The sequence below is a fragment of the Colobus angolensis genome, unplaced genomic scaffold, assembly GCF_000951035.1.
Source record: "Colobus angolensis palliatus isolate OR3802 unplaced genomic scaffold, Cang.pa_1.0 Scaffold278, whole genome shotgun sequence".
Taxonomy (NCBI): Eukaryota; Metazoa; Chordata; class Mammalia; order Primates; family Cercopithecidae; genus Colobus; species Colobus angolensis.
Genome location: NW_012116021.1, coordinates 1,682,361 through 1,690,088, shown reverse-complemented (window position 1 = coordinate 1,690,088; position 7,728 = coordinate 1,682,361). Strand labels below are relative to the sequence as shown.

At 45.8% G+C, this 7,728-nt stretch overlaps 1 pseudogene across 1 annotated transcript; it reads right to left on the bottom strand.

Annotated features, from left to right (window-relative positions):
- Positions 1–3,632: 3,632 nt before the first annotated feature.
- Positions 3,633–4,752, bottom strand: LOC105516242 (annotated as a pseudogene). The gene has a single exon (XR_001002456.1). The product of XR_001002456.1 is annotated as an F-actin-capping protein subunit alpha-2-like (transcript).
- Positions 4,753–7,728: the final 2,976 nt, after the last annotated feature.

The following is a 7,728-nucleotide window of genomic DNA, read 5'->3' as shown; positions in this document are numbered from 1 at the left end:
AAAAAAAAAAAAAAAAAAAAAGAATTCATTCATTGTTTTGTCATGCTTTAAGGCCCAGGAAAGGCCTAGGCAAAACTCTTGGTGGGCTTTTGTTACATTCCAGCCTTTGTGATACGGCTCCGATGACTGGAGGAACACCAGCGTCCTCGGTCTCGCACTGATAGGATTAACGACATGGTCACACGTGGAGTGATTTTAAGGAACGAAAAGTTTAACAGGCAAGAAGGAAGGAAGGAAGAGGGAAACTCCCCCATACAGAGACAGACGGAGGGGGGATTCAAACAAAAAGAAAACCCCATGTGGGGCAGAAAAGTGGCTGCTTATATTGGGATGCTGGAGGAAGTGATGTCTGGGTTCCGTAAGCCCCAGGGGATTGGTTTGATCAGGTGAGTGATTTACATAGCCCTCGAAAAACCTGGCCCTCCCACCTTAGTCCTTTAATATACAAATGTGGGTCGCTAAGATGTTCCGAACACATGGTGTTATCTGAGGTGGCCCATGACACCTGGTACACCTGGTTACAAGGAGAAGATGGTGGGAATCGCCATATTGATGAGCCCAGTTTCTAATGGCCGGCATTTGCATATTAAAGCTTGCCAGCCCAGCCCTTCAAGCTACCTTTTCTGTTAGAAAAGAGATAGTTCAGGGGTTGTTTCTTATGACAAGAAAATTTCCACCGAGAACCTTTACACTTACTATCTGCCTAAAAATGATTTCTCAATAACTCCTACTGGCTTTTCTTCAGCTTTTAATATTTAACTTAACCACTCAGTCAGTCCTGAAACAGCTGTGCTGGAGGCCTGCGTTAGTGAGACCTGGCCTGCCACCGTGGTCCCCTCCTGTAGTCCCAGCTACTCAGGAGGCTGAGGTGGGAGGATTGCTTGAGCCCAGGAGTTTGAAGCTACAGTGAGCTATGATCACGCAACTGCACTCCAGCCTGGGCAAGAGGGAGACCTGTCTCTAAAAATAAATAAATAACAAATTAAACTGATTAAAATGATGAATTTTACATTATGCACACTTTACCATAGTAAACCAATCAAGCTGGAGTCACAGCTCTGCTCCTGCCTCTCAGGAGTGTAACTGGTGCCTGCCCCTTTCCAAGCCAGGGTGATAGGAGCCCACCTTGTTTCTGTTTGTTTGTTTGTTTGTAAACATCCAAATGACTTCCTTCTTGTTTTTTTTTTTTTTTTTTTTTTTTTTTTACTTTTAAGAAAGTCGTGAAACAAAGAAACAAAACAGGTAGGTTTTACTCATGGTAAAACTCTGGGTGATAACACAAGGCAATAATGAGGGGGGTCAGGACCCGGTAAATAAACCCAAAGAAAAGTAAACAATACCAGAGGGAGCAGCAGCTGATGGAATGTGGGAGGTGAGGACCCTGGAAGGGGGCGTCTGGTGTCTGAATCAGCCTGGAGCCCCGGGGCGGTGCCTCCACCCCGCTGGGCCTGCACTGCAGGCTGGGCCCAGACCGGGGACGCATCTGGCCCATCAGGGCCCCAAGGCCCCGGAACCCTTTCCTGGATCTGTTCTCTGCCCCTCGCGGTCTCGGGCCCCCTCCTCCGCATTCAATCCCCTCGCTCACGGTTCATGAATCCAACCTCTTGCCTCCTAAACCAGACCCTGCATGAGGCACCCCTTCTCCAGCTGGGGCATTGCACAGCCTGCATGAGGCACCCCCCTCTCCTGTCTGAGGCATTGCACAGCCTGCATGAGGCACCCCCCTCTCCTGTCTGAGGCATTGCACAGCCTGCATGAGGCACCCCCCTCCCAGGGGCACTCATGCCTCTCCCAGGTAACTGCAGGCCACACCCACACTTTCTAGACCAAATGGATTCCCCAAATGTAAAGATTCCAAACCCGCCAATGCTGAGTGACAGAGTAGAAAGAGCATAGACGTCCTGGGCTCCCATGGTGCCCTCCCTTCTGTGACCTTTGATTGTGTGACCTTGACAAGTCACAGAAACTCTCCCCTCAGTGCTGAAAACTGTGAGGCGCAGTATCCACCTTGCCCACTTCCTGAAACGTTGTGGAGATGGAGTAAGCTGCTGTGTGGGAAAGTGTGCAAAGATAAATTAGCATAATGAACTCAGGGAATTTCAAGTCCCAGCCTGACTTGCCATGTTCCCCTTCTGACTTCTGCAGTGACCTGGAAATGCTGTAACCACCCATTCCCTTGCCTGGGCGCCTGCCTGCTCCTCCTGGGCCACTACTCAGAGAGGTCTCCTCCGTGCCTGCTTGGAAGGTTCCTGGAGCTATAAGCAGGTCACTGAGAGCCCTCTCCCCAGACCCAGCGCCCCCACACCTGTTCTCTTGCTGTTATCTGTCAACAGGCTTCCTGCTGTTACCCGACCCTAGTGCAAAAGCCACAGAAGGCATCTCTCTGAGGGCACCAAGTCAGGCAAGGCTGAGCATCCTCCCAGGGAGTGAGAGATCAGCTTCCCAAGGAAAGGTCTTCGATTTCTGGTCTCATAAAAATGCTTCAAATAAAACAAAAGGGGTTCTACAGCTACAAACATTTGAGGAACTTGGCTAACCCATGTTCAACCCTCCCCTCCTTTCCCTTCCCCCACCCATCTCAGAAACCTACAGTAACCTGCTAAGTTGGGACCACATAGTGGCTAAGGCATGGGTTTTGTTTTGAAGTCAATTTTCAAATACACACAAGCAGAATGATTAGTAAAATCAACTCTTTGGACCAAAGGAGTTAAGGACATAACACCCCAAAATACCCTGACCTGGCATATTGATGATTTCAAGCTGAAAGCATCTGAGCAGCAGCAGTTGTAGATAAGACAGGACCTTCTGAGCCACCCTTTTGTCACCTCCCAATGTGTTCTTCTTGCCTGCTGCCTAGATAGAGTAGATTTATCAAGGCAGGAGAATTGCAATAGAGAAAGACTTTTATACACGTAGGGTCGGCTACACAGAAGATCAGAGTTTGTTTTTTGTTTTTCTTTTTTGAGTTCAGGTTATATATATTACAATTTGCCTTGTTATAATACATTTGTGGCTTTATGATAAAAATAACTCTGGGACATATGGAATTCAAGCTGATGTGCGCAACTGTCACAAGAAAAAAGCATTAAATGCATTTCTGAAATAAGTATTTTCATTTAATTTCAGAATCTCAAAACAGCATTAGACCTTGCCTTCTTTAAAAAAAAATTAGGCCGGGCGCGGTGGCTCAAGCCTGTAATCCCAGCACTTTGGGAGGCCGAGACGGGCGGATCACAAGGTCAGAAGATCGAGACCATCCTGGCTAACATGGTGAAACCCCGTCTCTACTAAAAAATACAAAAAACGAGCCGGGCGAGGTGGCGGGCGCCTGTAGTCCCAGCTACTCGGGAGGCTGAGGCAGGAGAATGGCGTAAACCCGGGAGGCGGAGCTTGCAGTGAGCTGAGATCCAGCCACTGCGCTCCAGCCTGGGCGACAGAGCGAGACTCCGTCTCAAAAAAAAAAAAAAAATTAAGTACTAAGCTAGCTAAATAACCTTCTTGAAAGGTTTAAAAACACAATCGATATAGAAAATGTTTTCCCTCGAATCTCAACCTTACATAAATGGAACAGGTGAGGGAGAGAAGCTAGACAATTTCTTTAGCAGCATGTATGGCTAAATCCATCAGCCACCAACTGGGGAAATATCAAAATTAACCATTTGATAAACCAAAAGATAATAATTTTAGGGTTACAGTAAGTAAAATATTTTTGAAACACTTCAAAAACTTTTAACCATAAACTGGAAGAACCATCTCTTCATTGTAAGAAAGAAAGGACTAACAGAAAGTAAGACATTTAAACTAAACTGATTTTCAATCCTCTTAGAACAAAATGAAAAATAATGGTTAATTAGCTAAGCTTTGTGCTCTAATCAAACTAATTACAGTGATTTTAAATGGCAATGGCCCATGTGACTGGGCAGCTTGACAGTTCAGAATACTTTTGCAATAATTTTTTAACACAAAGACACTAAAGTGATCCAGTCACACAATGTTCATTTTATGCATTCTGCATCTCTTTGCCAATCTTGTAGCTAAGGATCTTGTTCCAATCAATCTTAGTGCGTGTAACTGGCAATTGTTGATGTAAGGCTTTGACAGTAGTGTCCGACATTGTCTGATAATTCTCACTGATGGCAGTCTGGTACTCATTTTCTGCAGCTTCTATGATCTTTGTAAATTATTTTGCTGTTTGCACTTCATTAGATACTGTTAGGGACTCTTGTATATCTTTATGACGCACTAGGTGAACATTACCGTCTTCATAATAATGAACCTGAATTTTCAAGATGCCAGCCACTTGAGTGGTTGGAGGAGTGATTGTAAACCTCCATTCTGACCTCCAACGACCATTCCAAAAGTTTTTTGCTGGGAACCGATAGCTCTTCATGCATGCAGTAGTGGTTTGCTGTCCATCTATTTTTTGCCATACACAGTGCAGGCTCCATTCGGGTAATGTTATTTTACCTAAACTCGCAGAGCAGTTTCTACTGAAGTTCTCCATGATTCAATTGCATTTTCTACTTCACAGAGTCTTGGATCAGTTGCCTCCTTTCTTAAGTGATAAAATTTAAAACAGATTCTGTTCTTTGGATCCAAAAACTTTCCATTTCCCGAATCGCCATGTTTTGTTATCAATATCTGATCTTCATAACCTTCCATTTTTACACAAGTAAACTGCTCCCAGTTATACTGTGCACAGGCTGCTTTTTCCCTTCTTTCATTAGATAACTGCTCCGCCAGACCCGCCATCTTCCTTCTAGCTACAAACTCGGCGGGGGCGGGGGCAGTGGCCACCTGACTTACCACTTTCCATGAGGTGCTCCCCGCAGCACACCACCCTTGGAGTTTTATTATTACTCAAATCAGCCTCCTCAAAAATTGGAGGCTAAGGTTTTTCAAGGACAGTTTGGGGGAAGGGCGGGTGGCTAGGTAATGGATGCTTGCTGCCGATTGGTTCAGGGTGCAATCATAGGGGTGTGGAAAACGGTCCTCGTGTACTCAGTTGCTTCTGGGTGGAGCCACAGGAGCAGCTGGCGGGTCCACGTGGAGCCATCGGTTGTCAGAAATGCAAAGACATCTCAAAAGGCCAATCTTAGGTTCTGTCCTAATGATGTTATCTTGCCCAGGCTGGACTGCAGTGGTACTATCTCGGCTTACTGCAACCTCTGCCTCCCGGGTTCAAGCGATTCTCCCACCTCAGCCTCCTGAGTAGCTGGGATTACAGGTGTGTGCCACCATGCTGGGCTAATTTTTGTATTTTTAGTAGAGATGGGGTTTCACTATGTTGGCCAGGCTGATCTCGAACTCCTGACCTCAAGTGATCCTCTCATCTCAGCCTCCCAAAGTGTTGGGATTACAGGCATGAGCCACTGAGCTCGGCCCATATCTTTTTGTAAAATAATTGTTTTTTAAATAAATAAGAGACAAGGTCTCTGTATATTGCCCAGGCTAGTCTCCAGCTCCTGAGGTCAAGAGATCCTCCTGCCTTGGCTGTTATGCCCAGACCATTTATTCCCTGAAGAAGACCACCAGAGTCCAGAGTCAAAGCCAAGCGGCAAGGATCTTCACTGCAAGTTCGAACTTGGTCCCTCCGTTCCACAACATACAAGAGGGCCCCGAACAATGTGTGTGCTCGCTTTTTATAGCCCTATGTAAACAGGATGTGTAAGGTTACAGAGGAACAAGGGAATTCTTTTGGTTACAGCATTGCAATTGGTTTACATTTTAAGTTATACATTAAGCAGTTTTCTATTGGTTCCTGCGCTTTCAATAAAACCACAAACGGTTGTGACCTTATTGGGGGGTCTCTCCAGGTGGTGTTTGTACTGGGCCCTGGAAGTTTGGAATGTTTACACTGGGCCCTGGAAGTTTGGAATGTTTACACTGGGCCCTGGAAGTTTGGAATGTTTACACTGGGCCCTGGAAGTTGTGATGTATGGAGGAATGTGTTAGTGTTGGGCCCAGGAAGCTGAGAAGTGTGTCTGGCTTCTTTCATGGCCTCCCAAAGTCCTGGGACTACAGGTATGAGTCACCGTACCTGGCCGGAATTGGCATATCTCATGACCTCCAGAATAATGGCTGCAGTCGTTCATGTCTACACCTCTAGTGGTCTCTCATTAGTGTTGTAGAAAAAAACTGGGTTCTTTTCTCACAATCATGAAAGATTAGGCTCACAGACACTTTGAAGAGTGAGAAGGGTAGGGTTTATTGTTTGAAAAGGAACAATTAAAAAAAAGGGAACAGGGACTCTCAGCAAAGCAACAGTCCTCCTAGCAGGCTTCCCGCCTCACAGATTGAATCCTAGGTTACCACCAAGGAACAGGAGAGGCCAGGTTCCTCCCCTGCAAAGGGTGCAAACTTCCCATGGCTCTACCCCATTCTCTCCCTGCTCCACCACCCCCGTTATCCCAGTGCCTTCATAAAACTGATCATTCTTTGTCCAAAAGGCTTTCTGCTTTGGTCATTTCTTAGGTTTTCACTCTCTTGTGAAGATCCTCATGTATACATAAAATTAACAAAACTTGTAGCTGGGCTTGGTGGCTCAGGCCTGTAATCCAAGCACTTTGGAAGACCAAGGCAGGAGGATCGCTTTAGCCTAGGAGCTCAAGACCAGCCTGGGCAACATAGGGAGACTCTCTACAAAAAAAACTAGCTGGGTGTGGTGGTGCGTGCCTATAGTCCCAGTTACTTGGGAGGCTGAGGTGGGAGGATTCCTTGAGCCCAGGAATTTGAGGCTGCAGTGAGCTGCGATCACATCACTGTACTCCAGCCTCGGTGACAGAGCCAGACCCTGTCTCAAAAACAAACAACAGAAAACTTGCATGTTTTTCTCTTGTTAATCTTTCTTGTATTTAATTTGGTTTCTAAACCCAGCTGGATATTCCACTGAAGAACTAAGACAGTGTTAACCCAAAATTAGAGACTGAGCCAAGGGTCTCACTCAGTTCATCAAGATTTGTTGAGTGAGAGTTTGAGGTCACACCCAGGAGAAACAGGTCACAGAAACATCCGTGGCCCATGCTCTCCAAAGCAGTTTTCAGAATTTACAAATGTCTTTAAAGGGAAGAAGGCACCTAGGAAGAGAGGGTTAGGAGGTGAGGCACTTGGGAAGATAAGCTTGTAATCAGCCTTGTCAGTGTGAAAAACCTAAAAGACTGTAGTTTTAGGGGTTAGACATAGGTTACAAACCTGAAGTTATACTTAATATGTCCTTGTTTCATGGGAGGATCTATATATCTTGAAAGGTTTAGGGCCCAGCAAAGAATTTATGAGCAATTTGTGAGGGCAGTCATGAGACTTTTCATCTCCTTATGGGAGTCTGGCTACTGTATAATGCTTTAACACAAGCCTGTGACAGCAGCTCTCCGCTTGGGAAAAGGTTGGTGTTACTGCATGACTCAGTCTCCAGGCTTCACTTTGGCATAAAGAGTTTTGGAGTCCTGAGATTTTTCTTTTCCTTTACAATGGATTGAACGGATCATTAGGCTCCATACAGGACCCATCGTCCACTTTCAACAATTATTTTATTTTATTTTATTTTATTTTATTTTATTTTATTTTATTTTATTTTTTAAGACAGAGTCTTGCTTTGTGCCCAGGCTGGAGTGCAGTGGCCGGATCTCAGCTCACTGCAAGCTCCGACTCCCGGGTTTACGCCATTCTCCTGCCTCAGCCTCCGAGCAGCTGGGACTACAGGCGCCCGCCACCTCGCCCGGCTAGTTTTTT